Raw genomic sequence first — 23,709 nt, 5'->3', positions numbered from 1 at the left:
AGACTTGAGGTCCGGTTGCTGTTTAGGAGTGTACAAGCCCTGGGTGGGACTGGTACAGCTGAAACCTACATCTGTTATTGAGGAAAATGTCACCTCCTCATTTTTATCAGACAATACACAATGCTATAAAGAATCTGAGTATATACCCGCATTCGAAAGTGATCATGATCTGTCTGTGTCCTGGTCATTGATAGTGCAGGGAGAGGAGTTGCTGAAAGCACTTCCCCATGTTTGGAGGGTCCCTTCCTGTCCCTTCCAAACTCTGGAGCTTTCCCACACTTCCTCCTCCTCCCCACCTTTTAGGTGCCTCTGGGCACCTGCTGTCTTATGGCGTGCTCTCTGTGCCTGGCTCAGGATGGTTTCTGTATCTGTGAGGCTATGTAAAGGGAGCATGAGCGTGGGTCTTGCCTCAGTGCATGTCTGAGTTGGTTGTGGGAACCACCGCTGTGGCCTTTTGACTCTGGTCTCTAACTTCCACAGCCATGTGTTGCAGTCTGCCCATGTTTGAAGGGATTACAGGCTGCCTGTATCCTGGTCACTGGTAATGCAGGCACAGGAAAAGTTGCAAGGCTTTCTTTATGTTCAGAGGTTCCAGATTAGGACAGCCCTAGGTGACAGAGCACAAGGAAGATGCAGGGAGGGAGACTTTCAGTGCATTTACCTCCTAAGACCCAGACTCCCTCAATGTTTTCTTGTTCGTGAGCAAAGAGGTTTCCCAGACAGGTAAAGCAGGGCCAAGTGCTTCTTGTCTCTTGCAGGGAAAAAAAAAAAGAATCTGAGTATAACGGTGAGTAATAAGGCCATTTGAATTTGTGATAATGTTGTTATTTACTACCCTGAGAGTATTTATCAGTAGACAAAGTTAAAACTCAATTGCATAAGACTGAAAAAGGTAAAGAAATAACAACAAACTGGTTTATCTTTCAATTTACTGGTTAGTACTGGAAAGAAAGATAGCAAACCTTAAGGTTACCGTAAAAAAAGTGATAATTACAGGTTAGAAGACGGGTGTGTGTGTGTTTAGTGGTTACCAAGTTCTCATCTAATGAAAAAGTATATACTACAAGAGGGAGCATATTCCAATATTTAAAACTGCTAACAGCATTAGTATCAAAATTTTATCACTAAGTAAGTCATTGGTTCTGATCGCCACTGACACTAATTTTAATTGTTTTTAAAATATTTCTTAAATATTTGGCACATGCTATCACTTCCCTGCAAGGATGTTTTAGCAGTTTAGAACAATAAAATCCAAGAGTAAATGGTCATGTTTAATTGATAGCTTATTTTAAAGACTTTTTTTTTTAATTTAAGATTTTATTTATTTATTTGTCAGAGAGAAAGAGAGAGCACAAGCCAGGGAGCAGCAACCAGAGCAGGCAGAGGGAGAAGTAGGCTCCCTTCTGAGCAGGGAGCCCAATGCAGGACTTGATCCCCAGACTCTGGCTCATGACCAGAGCCAAAGGCAAATGCTTAACCAACTGAGCCACCCAGGCATCCCTAAAGACTTCTTTTGCTTTTTAATTGCTTACATATAGAGTGAGTCAAACTTTGAGTAAAATTGTTAAAATTTGAAAGATGATATTAAGATGACAATAAATATATTGCAGTAATTTATAAAACTTGTGTCTTTTAGAGGTTTGTCAGTTGAACAAGGATAAGCACCATGGAGGTGGAGAACAAGCAGTAAGTCAAGAAAATACAGAAACAAGAGTATCTATGGCAGAGTGAGATCCAAGAGACGTCTGGAGAGAAAGGGAACCAAACCATAGGTGAGAGACTTTAGTCCTGGAAAAATGGTGCTGTGTTCCCTTCACTTAGTATAGGAGAGGAGGAAGAGAAAACATATCTACTGACATTGTGATTTTCCATTTCTAAATGACTCTACTGTTATTATTAGACTATCATTAATTATCTTTTTTTTTTTTGGTTCAGTCTTTTAATTATCTTTTCACTACAACAAGCTAGAGCTCTTTATCATTGCCTATGGCCAGGCCCTTTCTATAGCCTAAGTAGTTTGTATAGTCTAAATAGTTGTTGACTTAATATGGAGAATTACATGATACCAGGTCATGCGATTGTGATCTCATTGTATTTGGGATTTCTGATACCTATATTGCTATTAGATAGCTTCCAAAATAGAATCTGTAGCATTTAACCTCTTTGTGTATCATTATGTGTCAAATGGATATAATTATTACTTATCCTTCCCACAAGGGTGTATTAAAGATTAATTCGCAAATGTTCAGAAGATAGAAAGGCTATATACATGCTAAATATTCATAGCCACTAAAAATCTTCCTTAAAATTATAAAATCAAAGTTATTTCAAAGTAATTCACAATTAAAATGGAAAACATTGCAAGGTCTTTACTCTTTATCATTCAAGATGTCTTTGAACTGATAACCTTTACATTTTCTTTTTCCTCAATCCTCTTTCTCTCTCACTCTATAGCACTCAGGTCCTTTCTGTATGAAGACAAGAGTTAATACTTGAACTACTATTCATAACCTAAATTTCGTCTAAGTGTCTTTGCTCTGCTGGTTTAAATCAGATAATTAATGTTACCTTAAGGTACTTAATTTAGCTGAATGATGCCATATTAAACACTTCAAGAATTCCACAATATAGAATTTTACCACATTAAAAAATAATTAAAAGTGATTAAGTTACCTGTAATTAATGGCATGGTATGGCAGCAATATGTGAAACTCTTTCAAGGACAGTGAGAACAAATAAGGGAGGAAATATTTTGCAATGTACTGGGGCAATAAAAAAATGACAATGTCTCCTCAAAATCTAATAATAAATAATAAGGACCACAAAAAAATAGATTTGATACAAAGTGGATTTTACAGAATGCTGATAAAACATAATCTGGCAATGTTAAGTAATTACTAGGATTTTTTGTATGGTGGCATTTTAGTAATTGACATGAAAATAATGATATTTAAATTTTATTTCTGAAATTGAGGAGACACTAATATCTTGTCTATGTTGATTAGCGTTTTTACTTTGTTTTGGTTTTGATGCTGTGTAAGTGAAAAGCAAAATTTTGAATGAGAAAAACAATGTGTACAGAGTTGTTAGCAAGGAGATTGATGCCTCAAATTACAACTGAAAGTTAACTTACACATTAACAATGTTATCTGTTTCTCAAAATTGCCTTATGTGAAATACTTCAGTCTTTGTAGTTGTTATTTTCATTGTGCATTTTTCTAAATTTGTTTTGTTACTTGTGTTTTAATAAGGCATAAAAGAAAAAAAATGCTCAAAAACAGACTACCAAAAGAGCATATTGCACATCTACTTAAGGTATATGCCACTTGTTTTCATTTTTTTTAATGGAGCAAGGTAAAAATACATATGTCTCTAAGGTTTGGAGAATCAGTTTTATGTGTGTTTAGCATTAGGGTTTTCTATAACCTGCTTTTAGTTAAGCTATATATATAAATATATTTGGCCAAGATCAGATCTAGAAAATCCATGATTCCAGAAGACTGTTAAGTTTAAATAAAACATAATGTTAATTCTCCTGTTAACAATAGAACATCATGCATTTACGTTATGAGTTATGTTACTTGACTATAATGATTTGTCAAGCACTTACATCTTGGGAATTTTTCTAATATTTTGTCATATATTGTTTTCTCTGTCAGAAATTTTACCCAGTCCCTTGATAGGATTCCCCAGTCCAAATCTCCATTCAAAGCATTTTCTTTGGGACCTGACCTAAATTTGTACCTCTGTATTTCATATTTCCACCAATATACACAAGTGACACCTTGCAACAATTCTAATTATTTGTCTATAAGAAACAAAAACTGCATCTGACAAAAGGATAAAAAACAAAAGGATACTACTTAATTCAAAGAATTGGAACAAAATCTGAAGAAGACTTTTTGAAAGAATAAAAATTAATTGTTTTAAAGCCCAGATTATGTACTATTTTGGTGCATGTTCTATGGGCACCTGCAAAGAATGGGTATTCTACCATTATTGGGTGGGCTGCTATTTAAATGTCAAATGGGTTAACTGTGTTAATAGTTTTGTTTAGTATTTACTTATATTTGTTTTTCTTTTTTAAAGATTTTATTTATTTATTTGACAGACAGATTTTAATTTACTTGCTTTATTAGTTGTGGAATAAAGGATTTTCGAACTTCTAACTATAATTATGTATTTGTCTAGTTCTTCTTGCAATTTTATCTTTTTTTTCTTCATATATATACTCAGGAGCTCTGTTATTAGGTGCATAAAGAGTTATAATGCCTAAGAGTTATGATTGTAAGGATACCTGCTTGATTCACTTGATTGAGCACACAAATCTTGATATTGGCGTTGTGAGTTTGAGTCCCTACCTAGTAGGGCGTAGAGATTACTTAAAAAAAATAGTTATGATTGCAATGATATATTAATACATTTCTTTTTTAAAATATCATATTTATTTATTTCAGAGAGAGAGGAGAGAGAGAAAGCTAGCAGAATGGTAGGAGAGGGAGAAGCAGACTCCCCACTGAGCAGGGAGCCCAACGTGGGGCTCAATCCCAGAACCTCGGGATCATGACATGAGCTAAAGGCAGATGTTTAACCATCTGAGCCACCCAGATGCCCCTATTAATTTATTTTTTTTATTAAAAAATGGACTTTTTTGTCTGATAACATTCATTTTTTTCTGAAATCTACTTTCATATTAACTCTAACTTTTTTGGAACAATGTTTTAATGATATATCATTTTACATCTCTTTATTTTAAACTAGTTGTATTTTTATGTTAAAGTTGACTTCTTCTGGACATCATATAGTAATTGTTTTGTTTCTCTAATATAACTTTCTACTTTCTAAGAGGGACTATTACCATTTATATTTAATTATTAGTATCATTGAAATTAAATAAACTATCTTTAAATAAACTTGATTGTTTTCTTATGCCTAACTAGTTTTTCTGAATTTTTTAATTAAGCTAATAATTTTATATTCTATTTTATCTTTTTTCCTGACTTATTATAAATCTATAAATTTACTAAAAAACTAAGATTTACTATAAATCTTAGTTGTGTGGGTATAACTAGTTTATTTAAAAATTTTCACTATATCACACTATATCACACTATACTTTCAGTGCTGCTTTTTGCTCAGTATTTCTTTAGATGGGATTTTTTTTTTTTCAGTTACATTCTTATTTCACCTTGAAATTTTTGAAGTGTTTTCTACTTACATCATTTATTGTGCAAAAATTGGAGAAATTCTTATTTTTTTTGAGAGAAGTATTTCCATATATATATATATATATATATATATATATATATAATTTGTCATGTTATGATCTTTATGCTCTCTTCTTGTTTCTGTGCTGAAGTATTTTTAAATTTTTATATCATTTACTTCCATATTATCCAATTCTCCCTACTGATGGCCAATAGACTGAATAATGACTCACTCCTACCTTCCCAAAAAGGTCCACATCCTAGTCCTCCAAACTTGAAATACTTTACCTTGTATGACAAAAGAGATGTTCAAAATGTGATTCAGTCAAGGATCTTGACATGGAAAAGATTATCCTGGATTAACTGGGTGAATACATATCATCTCAAAGGTCCTTAGAAGATTGATACAGAAGGATCGGAGAAGGCAAAGAAGCTGATGTGACTACAGATACAGAGGGAAGGGAGGGAATATGATAATGGAGCAGCTGTTAAACAATGCTGCCAGGAACCAAGAAATGAAAGTGGCATCTCAAATATGGAAAGGGCAAGGAACAATTCTCCCTACAAACTCCATAAAAAATGTAACATTTGATTTTAGTACCCTAAGAGCCATTTCAGACTTCTGACCTCCAGAACTGTAAAATAGCAAATTTATTTTGTATTAAGTCACTAAGTTTGTGGTAATTTGTTACAGTGCCAATAGCAACCTTATTCTTCCCCCTATGAATAAGACCCCACCACTTTCTAAGAGTGTGGTGGGTAGAGCATGTTTGAAAATATATAATTATACATCTGACTTTTACAACCTAACATCAGACTCAGTTGCTCCCATTTATATCTTTAATGTCAGTAGTTTGTCTGTGTTTAGGAATGGGATGTGAAAAGGTAGGAGGTGGAAAGTGTGATTGAGTCAAAATTATGCATAGTATACCTTGATGATTGGTCTTCTCTTCCTTCCATAGGTGATTTACAAGTCTGGTAAATGATTCACTCCACAAAGGTATGAACAAATCTGACTATTCTGAGAATAGTGCTTTTGTATATTGAAAAACTAATGAATCAAGAATTTACTTACAAGAGTTACCTGTCCTCATCCTACTCCCTCATTACCCTATTTCCACAAAAAACATATTTCATCCTTTTTTTTTTCCTTTAATGCTTATCAATTCTGATTTTGGGTTGAAATAAATTAGGTTTGAGTCATGTGGACGATCTTCATTTTCTTCCACAGACTTCCTTTCAGCATCAAGAATCTGGTGTGTTTAGCACTGGGTGGTGAGGGATAGCCTTGAACGAAAGCCTTGGATGAAATTAACAGCAAGCTTTGTCTCATGGCATTTGCCCTAATGATGAGGGAGCAGGAGGCTGGCTGAGGACAAAGCAAAAGCTGACGCCTTGCACCCCCTCTTCACCTGCTCCCCTCCATATGTGTAGCATTCCTCAGGCACCCCTGACTGCCATAAATAGTTAACTTGCAGAGATCACAGTCCTGCAAGGCAGGAGTCTCCCTTGGTTTGCAAATGTCCTTGAAATTTACAACAAAGAAGTTACCTTATCAATAGCCCAATTTCCAAAAACACAGAACTCAGTTCCTCAAGCCCTAATGTCACCCTCCCCTCCATAAAAAACCAAAGGAGGCGGAGGTAGAAGGAAAAGTAAATAAAGTTAAATTTCTTCTAAACCTAAATCTCACTCACGAGGACACTTGATAGCAGGAATGTAACATTCCACCAGGAGACTCCCAATTGTCTTTATGTTAATGCCTCATTAGAGGGAAAGTGGCCTTGGCTTGATAGTAACCAGGCCTTCAATATCTTGATAGTATTCTTTGCCCCAATAGCCCTTCTGAACACCCTTTTGTCCTCACCTACCCAACTCCTGTGTATATAACCAGCCACTCCTCACAACCTGGGGCAGCAGCTCTTCCTGCCCATGGGTCCTGTCCCCGTGCTTTAATAAACCACCATTTTGCACCAAAGATGTCTTAAGAATTCTTTCTTTAGTCCTCAGCTCCGAACCTCACCCCACTGAACCTGACTTAGGTTCTGGAACTTCATCACTATCATTTGTTTTCATTTGTTTTGATGTTATTAGCCAAATAAATATATATTTTTAAAGGTAAGCTTCCACTTATTTTGTTTTGTTTACTTTCTTAGGTTTTGTTGAATTTGTTAGTTCACCGCACTTGTTAAAATACATTCCCTTTTTTCATTACCATTTTACTCATTTGTTAGTTCCTTGCATGTGTATAAATGAATAAGGGACATAATATAGGGCAAAATTTTATATAGTTTTTCAAATAAAAATATTGTAGAGAAATGAATATGGCCCTCACATAACTAAACTGCTGGGTTATAAAGAAAATGTGCATAGATTCTTTCTTTGTTATTTTACCAGCAAAATTCCAAACTTGGCATGCTGTAGGTGAAATAAGTAGCCAACACAGTGATGAATCCACTAGTTATTGTAAAGTTACACGAAAAAATGAGGCTCATTTTTCATAGAGATAACCTACTTGAAGCTTTTAGTGATTGTCCTTTTTTTGTTTGCTTTGTCTTGCTTTTTTTTTGTTTGTTTTCTCTGTCCAATGTTGTTATTTTCTTTTTAGTGATATAAGCACAAATCTAAATATGCTCTGAGACTGAATAATTAGATGGAAATTATTTCTATTTTTCATGGATTACACATATTAAAATTATAAGTTCAAGTTATTATACACAACTCCCAATTTTATTCCCTGTCATAAGCAAAGATAACTCCTTTGTTCCAATTCCTGGAATTCTACAACCCTGAACTTCTATTAAAAAAAAAAAAAAAGGCAGGGGTGGAAATACTATGAAATATTTCCCTAGTTCTTATTTCTGTCCTACCAGAGTATCTTAATTTGTGGTATAAACCTCTACCAATGTTAGTATGATATTTGCACAGCCTCTCTCCTCCCTCCCCTCAGCCACTCCCTATCCTAATCTCACTTTCTTCTTAGCGGTTATTGTGATTTGAAGTCTCAGCACGGTGACAGCAAGACAGAAATGCAGAAAAGATACAAGAAAGCATATTCTGCTCCTGTCACAGTACAGTATAGTCCCTGAGGGAGAATGAGAGTTATTTCTTTTTCTGGTTGGCACTGGCCTAAGGACTGTAATTCAGAAAACAGTAGGACAACAACATATTTACCTTTCAATTAGTGTTTATTTCTTCCTGAAAAGTTGAAGCATTCATAAGGTGAAGCTCAGGTTAATTTTTACTTCATGTCATTGCACAGTCATTTAATATAGTGATAAGCCTCACCTCACAGGTATTACTTACTTTTTAAAACCATTTAAGTACCATCTCTGAGTAAATAGACCCTATTTGTGGAAATTATTAGTAGTAGAAGGATTTTTTTTTTTTTTAATAAATCGGTCTATGCCCAATGTGGGGCTCAAACTCAAAATCAAGATTTTCATTCTTTACTGACTGAGCAAGTCAGGTGCCCCAGTATTAGAAGAATTTCTGATGAAACTATGAAATCCTAAAATGTATACAAAAACCAAACTTTGCCTAACTAAGGGAGCTGCTATTCACTTTGACTTTATTTTTTATTTGCTTTAAAACTATAATGTCTCTCAAGGTACAATATGATCCTATTATAATTTTTTGCATTTTTTTTCCTATAGCACATCAATAAAATAAACTATACATTTTCTCTAGGTTGCAGATTCCTAGTTTGCATAATGAAAGGCTTTTAAAAGAAGCCTTCTAGGGACATTTCCAGGTCTAAAATAGTGTGATGTGAATTATGGAAGTGTTTTCACCATAGACCATCTTTAAAAAGAAACCAAATCTGACCCATTCTTTAAATGCATTAAGATCAATAATATTTTAGTAATAAATAATATATTTGCATTCTTATATTAGTTTCAACCACATTTAAAGCACGTTTTAAAATTTAATATATAATTTAAAAACAGCTCTCTGCATAAATTAGAGTCTTCTCAGGAACCTCAGGAAAAAAAAAAACTGGATCAATTAAAAATCAATATTTTATAACAATATTAATACACATGCATCATTTAAGGCAGACTGCCAAAGTAGGTTTTTAATTACAAAATAACATAGTAATAGATAAACATAAAAATGTAGCTTATAAAGTTATTTGTGTACTGAAACCTTAACCCATAGGCAGAAAAAAAGCAAATGTGTTATCCTATCACCACTCTTAATTTCATTTCATTTATTATAATACATTTCATTTATTATTTCATGGATAATGAACCACTCGTGCCTCTTTGCAAATAAATATGTGTCATATATAACAAGGATATCAGATCAGGAAACTCTTAAGCACACTGCTGTAAACTGCTCAGAAGGTAAACTGTTTTCAGATCTTAACAGTAAGAAAATGTTAGAGAAGATCACAATAAAGTATGGAAGGAATTAACTAAAAGTATGAAGTTTAAAAACATGAACAACAAAAATTTAATTTGGAGGTTTCCATCTAGTGGTTTAATAAGAAGCGGTGTGAAAAAAAAAAGTTACAATAAAATGTTAGCAGTTCTTAGTTGCAGAGAAAGGTGGTCCATGCATAGGATCACATTTTAATAAAACTGGTGTGGCTCATTCTGAAATATGACAGGGAGAGAGGTTAGAGAAACACAATGGTAGAGAAATCAGAGCAGGACTGCACCTGTCTTAGATTTATTCACTTTAAATAAACCATTTAGATGGGTGGTAAGTGACTGTAATATTTACAAACATAAGATCTCTGAATACACATGGAAGGATAAATGTGGGTCTTTTCCACTAGACTTCTCAGAGAGAGCTTTCTTTTCCTGACTACTTTATCAAAATCTCCAACTTCATTTCTCAACATTTTAAATTCTCATATTCTAATTAATTTTTTCACATTTTTGCAAGAATCACTATATAACATTCAACCTATTTAACTTATTTAACTTATTTATTACCGTCTTCCACAATCCCATATTAGCTCCCCAAGGTCTTTATTACTATTCAAATTATTCAATACCTGCAGTATTCCCACTGCCAGGAACAGTGCCCCCCAACAGTAGAATTATATCAATTTTTTAAAAGATTTTATTTATTTATTTGAGAATGAAAGAGAGGCAGAGGAAGAGAAAGAGTGAGTGAGCCAGGAGTAAAGCAGGGGGAAAAGGATAAGTGGACTCTATGCTGAGTGTGCAGCCTGATGTAGGGTTTGAATTCAGGACCTGAGATTATGACCTGAACCAAAATCAAGAGTTGGAGGTGGGGCGCCTGGGTTGCTCAGTCCTTAAGCGTCTGCCTTCGGCTCAGGTCATGCTTCCAGGGTTCTGGGATCGAGCCCCACATCGGGCTCTCTGCTCAGCAGGAAGCTTGCTTCTCCCTTTCCCACTCCCTCTGCTTGTGTTCCCTCTCTCGCTGTGTCTCTTTCTATTAAATAAATTAAAAAAATCTTTAAAAAAAAAAAGAGTTGGAGGTGAAACTGACTGAGCCACCCAAGAGCCCCAGAACTATATCGATATTTTAATGAACAACTTAGGCATTTAATTAATACTTATGTTGCAATGAAGCAACTATTTTCTAATTAATTGTTGAAATGTGTGTTTTATAGAGCATTTGTATAAACTATTTCCCAGATAGGCTCTTAAAATCCAATGAACTTCATGCTGTGAAAAAAAGCAAGTTAAGTACGACACCTATAATAGATTATGTAATATTACTCTATTTTAAACATGCCCAGATGAAAACTAAATGCATATGAAGTACACAACACAAAAAACTTGCAAACCTAAGTTTAAACAATAGAGAATTAACAATGGATGTAAGTGGGGGCGCCTGGGTGACTCAGTCGGTTAAGTGCCTCCTTTGGCTCAGGTCATGATCCTGGGGTGTTGGGATAGAGTCCCAAATAGGGCTCCCTGATCAGCAAGGAGGATGCTTGTCCCTCCCCCATGCCCCTCCCTCTAACCCATGCTCGCACTCTCTCTCTCTCTAATAAATCAATAAAATCTTTTTAAAAACACATGTAAGTGTTATTTCTATTTAAGAAAGTTTCTTCCTATCTTGGGAAACTTATAAACCTATAAGACATGAAACTGACAATGTTTTTTCTTATTTTTGAACCTCAATAACTTGTACAGTGCATATCATGTAATAGATGTTAATATATATTTGTAAAAATATTTTGAAATAGCTTTATTGATACGTATCTTAATGGAATCATCTTTTCAAATTTTATTTTCAGATTTTCCATTGCAAGAGTATGGAATGTAAAAGTATGATTGATTTTATATATTAATCTTGTATCTTGCAAATTTTGAAAGAGGGTTTTAGGGCTAGGATTTTCAAGCTATAAGATCACATCATCTGAAAACAGTTTTGTTTCTTCCTTCTTAACATGGATACTTTTTTATTTCTTTTATCTAGCACAAATGTCCCACTTAAAATCTCACTAAATGTTAAATAGAAGAGATGCAATGGACAACCATCCTTTGTTCCTAATTTTACAGTTAAAGCATTCAATCAGTAACCATCAAATATGATTTTAGCTCTGGGTTTTTCATGGATACATTTTCACTCTGTTGATGGTCTTTGATGAAGAGAAGTTCTAAATTTTGTAATGCACAGCATGGTGACTACAGTTAACAATTTGTCTATTTATTTTTGTTGACCAACTCAATGTCATGAAGTTTTGCTCCTATTTTCTTCTAAGAGTTTAATAGTTTTAGGTCTTCTATATAGGATTTTGATCAGTTTGGGCTTAAATTTTGCATTTTGTATGAGTAAAATTTTTATTTCATTCACTGCCCAAAAGAAAACTGAGGTAAGGACCAGTGGGCTGATAAAGTTCTTCGTGTTCCATGCCTGAGGTAAAGCCAGGTAAAGTTCCATGCCTGAGGTAAAGGTCCATGTATCACTGGGGACTTGGGGAAATAATGGAATTCCTAATCTTTTGTCTATACTCTCTAGGAGTTTAGGCTCTGAAACTGAGCTGGAGAGCATCATATGTATGTGTGAGAATCATCCAGCCTACACTTCTTAGGTAATAATGTGACTCTCAACTTTAATCTGAAGGAATAAAATGTCTGACATTCTTGGTAGCACTTACTTGGATTGGATTTTCTAGCATGCTGAACTGTAAATGAAAGAGAGGGAGTGGACTGTATTTCAAATGATACAGACTCTTGCCCCTTTGGTTTTAGTAGATTTTCTTGAATAAATGTTTATTCATCTGTTGCATACACTTATGGTAATTTCTGGAGACTGTTCATTTTTAAGTAATTTTAACTAACTGTACTTCATTGACTAGAGAGCAGAGCTCTTCATGCTACCATTCAAATGTCTACATATGCATTAAGCTGCTTGAATGCAAGTATCATTTAAATAATGTTTTTATAAAAATAATTATCATTTAAATAATGATATCATTTAAAAGATGTTTTTATAAAAATAATTATCAAAAAATAATTATCAATTTTATTTCATAAAATATTAGATTCTTTCATTGTTATCTTATCTTAAAAAAACATATTGAACTTGCTCTGCTTTCTCATTTTGGGGATGAGAAAACATTAAATTTAATTTCATGGGTTTTGGTGCCCAAATACAGAGAGTTAATGATATCTTGACAAATTGGCATTTATGTTGTAAAGATTACATAGTAATAACATATAAAGCAGTAATAAACAATGAATAATCAGGATATTAATTTCATAAGTATATATGGCAAAATTTTAATGTATGTCACATCTTCCTTATAGACCTGAAATTAACCATCCATACTTGTAGAACCAATGTTAGACAGTGAAGAAAAGTGTAGGCTCTGAAGGAGGACCAACTTTATTTTAGTCTGGCTTATTTGAATTAATTTAATTATGTTTTTATTTAGTTTAATTTTGATTTAGATAACTTCTCAGTGATTCATTCTTAATATCTATAAAATGGTAGTAATAGCAGCAACTAACTGCATTTTTTGATGATTAAATTATATAAGTATACAGTATATCACACTTAGAATGCACCTTATATTTTTAAGAGCTTAATAGATGCAAGTCATTTTGTTGTTGTTATTGTTAGTTATTTTAAGATAATCGTCTGCCAAAGGTGTGTTTTAGCCTACCATTAGAGTTTTCCCATTGGAGTACTGAGCTGTGATGAGCAGGTCTAGCAAAGAATTAATAAAAAACTGATTTTATGTCCAGCTTATCATTTGTCAGCTATTCAATTGTAGGAAATTTACCTAACAACTGTGATTCTTGATTTTATTACCTTTAAAAAAAAAAGGATTAAAGTATGGTTAAGTAAGGTAGTAAATAATAAGAATTTTAATTAATAGTAAATAAATGTTGCTTTCTGGAGACTGGTTTTCATTTCCTGCTTAGTAATTAATTATATAAGTCATTCTTATTTCAATTATTATTACTGGCTTTCATTTTTACATGTTCTTCATATTTTCTTCTGTACCTGAATTCTCATTTCTCCTTTTCTTTACTATATTTGCATTACATTTCCTAAAAAATTAACAAAGAAAATAATCCTTTTAGGCTATAAAAGAACTAATATTGAAGTGAAACAACTTTTATTTTTTGTATTTACCCTTTTCCAAATAAACTGTAGCATCTTAAGGTTTTAATGATAACAAAGCAAAATTTCCTGTAGAGTCAGAGGACTGAAATAGACACCAGACATTAGTCTGAAAGATAAAAATTCTCACTAAATGCATCTGATACTGTTTTTTAAGAAAAGGCTTAAATCACTGAGAAAAGGAATTTCTGATTTTTCTCACATAATTATATTTTTAATATTCTAGCACTTTTTGTAGCTTCAAATAGGATAGGACTTATTATATGGACATGCTGTTCAAGAAAATGTAGTTTTGTGAAAAATAAGAATTTTACTACAATATATATTATTAAAATCAACCACTGTCTTGTTGAAACAATGTTAAAACATGAATATTAAAATATTGTATGTAATATTCAGGAAATAAGAAGTTCACTAGACCTAAGGTTTCAAGACTCAGATTATTTCTGTTTATAATAATGTGTATTTTCCAAAATTCCTGAATAAATATATTTATACAAAAGATTACATTATAGTTTTTCAAACTTCCTCGTTAACACTGTTAACAGGAACTTTTTAAAGTTCTTGCGTATTTTCTTTTTAAAACAGTAATACAATTCCTAGTGAGAGTATTATATGATTTATCTAAAATTCTAATATAACATACCACACATTTAAGATGCACATTGTAATAAACACAAATCTTCATATATTCACCTTCATTTTAGTTACATAAGTTCTAGAAAAAGAAGTGCAATATCAAATACTGTGAAAAGATTTTGAAGAATATAGTACCATAATAATCACCTAAGATTATGGTAGTGAATAGTATTAAACACATGAAACTTATGAAAGAACACTTACATTTAAAATTCAAAAGATCAAGTGGGACCTTAGTCTGCCTACCAATCCTTCCACACCTCTATAATCCAGTGCTATGTAAAGGTAAGTACCGAAACCAATAGTCAGCTTTTATAAAATTTTATAGCAATTTGACAGAATAATAATGTCATCCAAGACAATAATGAACATGGATATGTATATTGGATGTCTTTTATTTTATTTTCCAAATAGTTCATTTTTATTGGATTTTAGATATTCATGAGAAACTGGAAATTGAAGCAAAATGAACAAAAGCAAAAAATTGCACTTCACCATAGATAATGCAAGAACCACTTCATTAATCCATTAAATCTTTCAACCCCATTAGAGACTGTTCACATCTTCCCTTCTCTTCTCCATACTTTAGAACATCTTCGACATTGCTCACCAGCAGCTAATAACTGTATTTAATATTTTGTTGGGAAAATGGGTAAATTCACATACATCCTAACCCTCCTCCCACTGTCCTCCCACACACCTCACACCTCATCCACTCACTTGTAGCAGCTGTATCCCTCCACACTGCATTACATTTCATTATGATGAGTAACATCATCTATGTGTGTAAGGACAGCCCCTTCATGAGCCTCCTTGTCAATAATTAAACTACTTTCCATCAATTTTATCACTACCACTTTGGAACAAATCAATATAGTTTCTCCATAAACTATTATAATTTCCTCCTGAATGTTCTTTCTAACCCACTACAGAACCAGCCAGAATGTTCCTTTTTAAATGTAAGCATGCTTCTGTTAGTGCTGTGCTTCAACTTCCAAAATCTCCCTGATTCCTTTTTCTCCTGCACCCATTTTCCTCGCCTTTATTCCAATCATATCCTTCTGCATACCATTCTTAGAACTCTGCAAACATTGGTCAGTTTTATGTATCTTCTGCCTAGGGCCATTTTTTCTCAGATATCTTCATGGCTCATTCCTTCCTCTTCATTATGTCTCTGCTCAAACAAAAGTCACTACTGAAAGAAACACTTAACTGACCTCCCATTTTAAAACTGAGAATCCTGAGGCACCTGGGTGGCTCAGTCATTAAGGGGCTGCTTTCGGCTCAGGTCATGATCCCTGGGTCCTGGATCTAGCCCTGCATCAGGCTCCCTGCTCAGCAGGAAGCCTGCGTCTCCCTCTCCCACTTCCCCTGTTGTGTTCCTTCTCTTGCTGTTGCTCTATTAAATAAATAAAAAATAAAGAATAAAATTAAAAATCCCTGCATTCCCATTTCACCTTCTTCTTTTTTCCACATCACCATCAGGGTGGAGGGAATATATATATTTTACTTTTTTATTCTTTTTATAAAAGCTTTCTCCAGAAACAAGTTCTTATTCTGTCCTGGTACACAGCAGAATAGAGCGCAGTGCTCACATGACAACTGATGACAGTTGTATAAATATTCATTCCACTTGTTTTACAGGTGAGATATTTCTGGGATCTCTGCTCAAGGTTTTATACTGACTCCTAGACTTCCCTAAAGGAAGAAATTCTCATTTAATCGCAGTGATAACTTCTTTGATAATGCATCATTTATTTGTGGCCTTCCCTTCCCTGTCTAAATTCTTCATGTCCCTACTAGGATTTCTTTTTATTTTTTAATCTTTTTTTTTTTCTTTTTTCTTTTTCAAGTGCTTGTTTAAATTCCAGTTGGTTAACATTCAATGTCATTTAGTGTCAGGTGTAGAATTTAGTGTTTCATTATTTACATACAAAACCCAGTGCGCATCACAAGTGTCCTCCTTAATACCCATCATCTATTTAACCCATGACCCTGCCGAATTCCCTTCCAGAAACTCTCAGTTTGTTCTCTATAGTTATGAGTCCATTTCCTGGTTTGCCTCTCTCTCTCTTTCTCTTTTTTTTCCCCCCTAGGTTCATCTGATTTGTTTCCTAAATTCCATATATAAGTGAAATCATATGATATTTGTCTTTCTCTGACTGATTTCTAAGGATCACATTTCCAATAAAGCATATGTACTCAAATCCTCCTCTTGATATCTGTATCTGGGGGAAACTAAAAAACACAATGTGTGAAACAGTTGTTAATATATATGAAGGACTGGTCTTACAAGATATACAAATGCTCAGGGATATGAGATAATTCTGAAATGTTGTCTGAGGTAATAGTACCAATTTATATTTCCACTGCCAAAACATAAGAGATCCTGTGAACTCATATCCTCACTATTTGCAATATTTAATTTGATATTTAATTAACTAATTAATTAATTACTATTTTGCCTCAAAAAATGTGATGATGGTTTCATGTTGTGGTTGATTTATATCTAACTTATCACCAAAACTGTTGAATATTATGTTTTCTCTTTGTTGGTCATATGCCTTTCCTCTTCTGTGAAATATATTCATATATTTGAATATATGAATATATTTGGCTGTTTTATGTTCATGTATGTTCATATATTTGGCTGTTTTTCTACTGGAAGTTCTTTACATATTCTTAGGAACTGTGTACCTCAAAGTTTAGAAATAACATATATTTTTTTAAAGATTTTATTTATTTATTTATTTGATAGAGAGAGATCACAAGTAGGCAGAGAGGCAGGTAGAGAGAGAGGAAGGGAAGCAGGCTCCCCGCTGAGCAGAGAGCCCAATGTGGGCTTGATCATGGGATCGTGACCTGAGCTGAAGACAGCGGCTTTAACCCACTGAACCACCCAGGTGCCCCAGAAATAACATATTTTTAAGGGTCAAATATATCTGTCAACAAAAGGCAAATGACCAGACAAACCACACACCAGAGCTGCTGAAGCATGAAGAGAAAAACAGTGCTGGTATAGATTTTCTTCTATCATCCATCCCATTATGGAGCAGAGCCTAAACGTCCAGCCAAGCTAGGGGGCACATGGGTTGCATTATTGAGGAAGGATGACCTCCTCACCTGACAATGTCAGAAACTGAACTATAATGACAATAATTTGGATTCAGCAGTATTACTTCAGCTAAGAATATACGACGGTGGAATGACCAGTTTGTACCTTAGCATAATACGATGGATGGTATCCAATCTTCATTGCAGATGTCTGACATGGTAAGCCTGTAGCATCACACGTGACTGAAAATCATAGCTTAGGAACCAATTGCTGATCTTTGAGCATGGTTAGGAACTGAGGTCAGCATATGTAAATAGTCACACCACTTCAACATGCTACCCAGACTGAAGGTCTCCACAGAGCTACTTTTATTCTCTTTGTTTATTCTCACACTAATAACATAATCACATTAGTTGCTCTAGCTTTATAATATCTTTTGTAAAAAAAGATGTATTTTTTTAGTTGAGAGAGACAGAAAGAGCAGGAGTGGGAGGGTTACAGGGAGATGGAAAGAGAAAGTCAAGCAGACTCCATGCTCAGTGTAGAGCCCCATGCAGGGCTCCATCTCAAGACCCTAAGACAAAGACCTGAGCCGAAACCTAGTGTCAGATGCTCAACCAACTGCGCCACCCAGGCACCCCAGTTTTGGAATATCTTAATATTATAAGCCTACCAACATTTTAATCTTCATCAAAATAATATTGACTTTTCTCAGCCTTTGCATTTTTATTTACAAAACAATAACAAATAGAAATGTTATCTACATAAAATAGATAATTGATGGAAAAATTAGTATTTTCCTTTTAAAAATCTGATACCTTACATAGAACATTTTATATGGATTAATACTTTTTATATAAGTGTTTATACCACATGATTCATTCTTAGCATTATCAAATTAAGTCAAATATAAATTATACACAAATTTTTAAAAACATATCTATTACATAAAATACATGCAACTGTTAGAAAGTCACATATTATGTTTGGAGGAACAGGAGGAAGGCAAGCAGTTACTAAAATATTTTCAAAAGGAGAGATTTTGAAAATAATATTGGGATTTTAGTTTTCTTTATAAAAGGATGCTTCACAGATAGACTATCAGCAAATCTGAACCACTGAGCATTTTAAAGCAATATTCCTAAAGAATGGCCAACAAGAGCTGGTGTAAAATGCTAAAGGATCCAAAAATAGTTGTTCTACCTTTGAGTCTTCAGCTGTAGATCAAAACCTTACCAAAAAAAAAAAAAAAAAAAAAAAAAAATCCAAGATTTCAGTCCAAGTTTTAATCAGAATAGGAGATGAAACATATAATGAAATGATAAAGAATTTCTCATCAGTGCATCTATCATATATATTACTGGAATTTTTAAACCTCTATTAGAATATGAAGTATCAGTTCCTATTATAAGGAATAATACAGCCCAAAATTCCTTTTCTTGGGAATAGAAATCACATTTTTTTTCTCCATAAAAGCAGAGGATTATCTTTTGCTATTCTATCATCTCTTCTGCCCAATCACCAGCCATAATGTGGTGATAATTTTTTCAATCTAGGAAATATTTTTTTGAACAATTTCTACAGACTTCTGTGCTATAGTAGTGACCTATTAAGAAGCTATCTATTCTCTGCACTAACAAAAAATGAGAACATGAGTAATTGTGTGTGTGTTAACTCAAGGTTTACTTGAAAACTTGTAAAAATTTATGTTTATTTTAATGAATTTATAATTTTATTGAAGTGACAAAATTAATCAAGATATTATCTGTCAACTGAATGCCATTATTCCTCAATTTTATTTGTGCAACAAAATAAAACTTATTCCACAGGGATAACTAAAGTTACCACAATAGAAAATAACATTCTAACTCTGGTATCTCTAGAGAGACCACATCATCACAGAATGTTAGAGACTTTCTTCTCTAAGGAAGTTTTTTATTTGTTTTGTTTCTGCCTTACTCTTTTGTCCCTCAAGATCCATAGCTATAGCAAAATAATAGCGCACCTAGTGAGCAGAAATACCAGACAATATAGGCATTTAAGGTTCTGTGTCTCCCCTCTAATTCATTTTATGATAAAATACAAAGGCTACACACTAATGATAAAACCAAACCCAGGACAAATTTAAAGTATGACTTGTTTCTGGTCAAAATCAGTAAAATTTCTTCTTCTACTGACCATTTAAATATGAAAAACTTACGGCATATGATATTTCCCTATAATATACTATGTATATGTCATTATATAATGTATATTATATGTAATTTATATATAATATTTAAAACGTATTTGTTAAAAACTGTAAGCAAAAGAATACAAATATTTATCTTAACTCTATTCTCACATAATTATAATATGTTTATTATATATATTTATAAATTTATATGTTTATTATATATAATTTATATGTTTATTATATATAATTTATAAAATTATAACAATTTATTTATTTTAAATATGAGTACATAAACTAATATATTTGTTATGAATTACCTTCTGCATCAGATACTACCACAAACTGTTAATATCTCTCTTTCAGGTATATTAAAATTACACAAATTTTGATATTAAATTACTATTTACAGAAATAATATCTAGATTATAATGTTCAGAACAATGTGTAAAATTATTTATTTCCCTATAGATTTAATTACATTGACTATGATCTGCCTATTCTTGCATATTTATTTTATAATTGAGTTCTCAGTAAGGAGGAAGGGGAATAAAAAAGAGAAATGGGCAGGAAACAGAAAACTTTATTAAATTTTAAAAGCAAAAATGTTAAGTTTCCTGTAGGATTTATAACAAGTGTTGAAAAAAATACTGGAAATCTATATTAAGACATTGTGTTGCTGGTGCAAGGACAGAAAGGTAGATCAATGGAAAATAGTAGAGACCTTTATCAAGACAATTGAGATAATAAATATTAGATTGGATTGAAAAGCCATTCACTAAGTAGAAGTAACAAACATAGACAAATCAAAATGAAAGTTTACAATGAACAATACTTTTCCCAAGGACATGTTGCAGTTGTAAGCTATTATGATAACCTCCTTCTTTGAATGACAAATGTGTTCTTAATCATGGAGGGAGTATGTTCTTTAAAATCACAGACTATTAGAAAGTTTGATTTTTGAAATTATATTCACAAGAATAAAATGTTCCACTTCTGCTTTGGAGATCTAAGTCACTCTGGCATAGAGAAGCAGTCTTAACTTAAAACCTCAGTTCAGGATTTTGGATAAAAAATCTCTGGACACATTTCACATCAGCATTCATTTTTATAGTTTGCAATGAAACAGCTTCCTGGGTCTATTTTGCATTTCATAATTGATATTAACTCTTTTACCCAGAGCACTGCTTATGCCTGAACCTTCAAATCTTACTTTATTTAAATACCCTAAATTCCATCATTTCTTTGCTCCGGTAATTATTCATCCCTTATTCTTATTATCTATTGTTACACAACAAACCACCTAACAGCCTAAGAACTTAAAACAACATTTTATAATAGCTAACAACTTTGTGCCTCAAGAATAGGGGCAGGGCTCAGCTGGATGATTAATCCATTCCAAATAATGAGGACCATTGTCACTTAATGATACTAAGCTGGTAGCAGACATGCTCTGGAGAGTACAAGTTGTTTTCACTGAGATGTCCAGTGTATTGACATAGATGATGAAGTCTGGGCTCAACTGGACCTTCTCTTTTTCTATGAGCACTTCAACATGGTTATGTAATAGGATAGTCGCATTTCTTTCATGATGGTTTAGGGCTCTCAGAAAGTAACAGCTGCTAGTCTTTTAAAGGAATCCCCATACACCGTTGGTGAGAATATAAACTGACACAATGGCTATGGAAAACAGTATGGAAGTTTCTCAAAAAATAAAAATAGGAGTACCATATGATCCAATAATTCCATTATGGAGTATTTATCAAAAGAAAAGAAAAACGGTAATCTGAGGGGAGGCACGCACCCTTATATTTACTGCAGCATTATTTACAACAGGCAAGATATGCAAGCAACCTGAGTCCAAACATACCATGAAATGGTAAGCAGCCATAAAAAAGTAGGACATTGTGTCATTTGAAACAACATGGATAGACCTAGAGGGTATTATGCAGAATGAAATAAAGTAGACTGAGAAATACAAGCACCATATGATTTCACTCATATGTGGAATCTGAAAAGAAACAAATGAATAAATAAGCAAGCAACAAGCATAATCAGACTTGTAAACACAGAGAACAAATTGGTAGTTGCCAGAGCGGAGGAGAGTGGGGATGAGCAAAACAGGTGAAGGAAAGTGGGAGATATAGGCTTCCAGTTATGGAATGAATAAGTCATGGAATAAATGGCAAAGCACAAAAAATATGTCAGTGATAATGTAATAGTGTTGATGACAGCAGATGGTAGTTACACTTGTAGTGAGCGCAGCACGTTTAAACTTCTCCAATCACTATGTTGTACAGCTAAAACTAATGTAACAGTGCATGTCAACTATACTAAAAAAAAAATTAATATCTTTTAAAAGACCAAAAAATAAAAAAAATAAATAAAGGCATAGTCTCACTTTCACCATACTCTAGTGGTCAAAACACTCATAGGCTAGCTTAAAATTAAGTTGAAGAGAAACAAACCCCACATTGTAAAGGGAGAATGCCAAAGAATCTGCAAACATGTTAATCCATCAGAAATGTTATCTCTTCACAAGTCATTCATATTTTTTCCCCCTTGATAAATATACTCTCTGCTCAATACCTCATAATCTTAGTCTATCATGGCACTAGTTTCCAGGATCCTATTATCCTAATGAGGCCCATGTGGGAATGAAGCTCCATATGGAAGTGCAGTGCAGATTCTTTAGTACATTGTCTCTCAATCTGAAGATAAAAGAACTAAAGTGAGAGGGTATCTGTTCCTGTACACCAAAGTAAGGCAAAAAATAATGAAAAAGGCAAAACATAACTATATGAGATTGAGTAAAAAAGAAGTCATGTGACCATTACTGTCCCATAGCAATTTTGGAATCTAGCTAAACATACTGTCATCAGTTCCTTTATTAGGAAACAGTTCAGATTCTGAAATTGCTTCCCTATGATTCTTTCCTCAGCAATATGGGTTTCTGATTCCTCCTTCAGATTGCTCCTTTCCTTTCCATAAGTAATTGTTAGGGCCGATTTAATGTTAAAACCTGTTTAACTATTAGGGCCTGCTTAGCCAGAGTGACTCCATATTGCCTAGGTAGCCATATTGTTGTTTACATCCACGGACTTCATTCCGGTAATAAACGCCCCAGTAGTTCCTGGTATGGTTCCGGGTATCGATTCTGGGAGTAAATGCCTTAACAATAGAAGCCATATATCTTGGGTCTGTTGTTATACCCTATAAAACCAGCCCGTGAGATCGGGACAGGGTCGCTCTCTTCGGAGGCAGCCCTGGGCAGTCAGTCTGACTTCTAATGCTTGGTATAGAATAAAGCTCTACATAACTTTCACTTTGTCTCAGTCTCATTCCCCTGGCTGGTCAGTCTGACTTCTAATGCTTTGCATAGAATAAGGCTTTGCATAACTTTGTCTCAGTCTCGTTCCTTTGATAATGGACCCCAACAGTAATAGCTGATTTGCAACACAGAGGCCTATAATCTTTTTTGTCTTAAAAATGAAAAGATGTTTCTCACAGATTATTTTGTTTGAAAAAAACTGGGGGTGCATAAAAGCTTAATTTTTGAACATACAAAGTCCTGACATTTGTATTTTCTCTAAATTTGTGACCTACCTCCTGCCCATAAAAGTTTTGAAATTCAAAAACTTATTTTTCTTTTTAATTATTTTTATTAAACTAGAGGCAGTCATAAAAATAAAATTATTTAAAAATCATTGTGCGTTTCCTGTGAATTGCATTGGTGTTTATTACATTAGATCAAAGCCATTTTTAAAAATCTCTTTCAGGGTGCATGGGTGGCTCAGTCAGTCAAGCATCTGCCTTTAGTTCAGGTCATGATCTCAGGGTTCTGGGATCAAGTCCTGTATTGTGTTCCCTGCTCAATGGGGAGTCTGCTTCTCTCTCTCCTTTCACCCCTCCCCACTGCTTGTGCTCACTCTCAAATAAACAAATAAAATCTATAAAAAATTTAAAAAATAATCTCTTTCATACCAGCCTCTTCTATGCTAGATCTTGGGTAAGACTCCAATTCAAGTGCACCTTTAACATTCTTAGGAACTCTATTGCTTAACAGAAAG

At 33.6% G+C, this 23,709-nt stretch overlaps 1 non-coding gene across 1 annotated transcript; it reads left to right on the top strand.

Annotated features, from left to right (window-relative positions):
* The first annotated feature begins 144 nt into the window (after positions 1 to 144).
* On the top strand, positions 145 to 278 carry LOC123390478. Its single transcript, XR_006605064.1, has one exon. It is a non-coding gene; the product is annotated as a small nucleolar RNA SNORA71 (small nucleolar RNA).
* The last annotated feature ends 23,431 nt before the right edge of the window (positions 279 to 23,709 follow it).

Source organism: Mustela putorius, unplaced genomic scaffold, assembly GCF_011764305.1.
Source record: "Mustela putorius furo isolate JIRA1106 unplaced genomic scaffold, ASM1176430v1.1 tig00537350_pilon_pilon_pilon, whole genome shotgun sequence".
Taxonomy (NCBI): domain Eukaryota; kingdom Metazoa; phylum Chordata; class Mammalia; order Carnivora; family Mustelidae; genus Mustela; species Mustela putorius.
The sequence above is the reverse complement of the archived record's forward strand: the minus strand, read 5'-3'. Positions and strand labels throughout refer to the sequence as shown.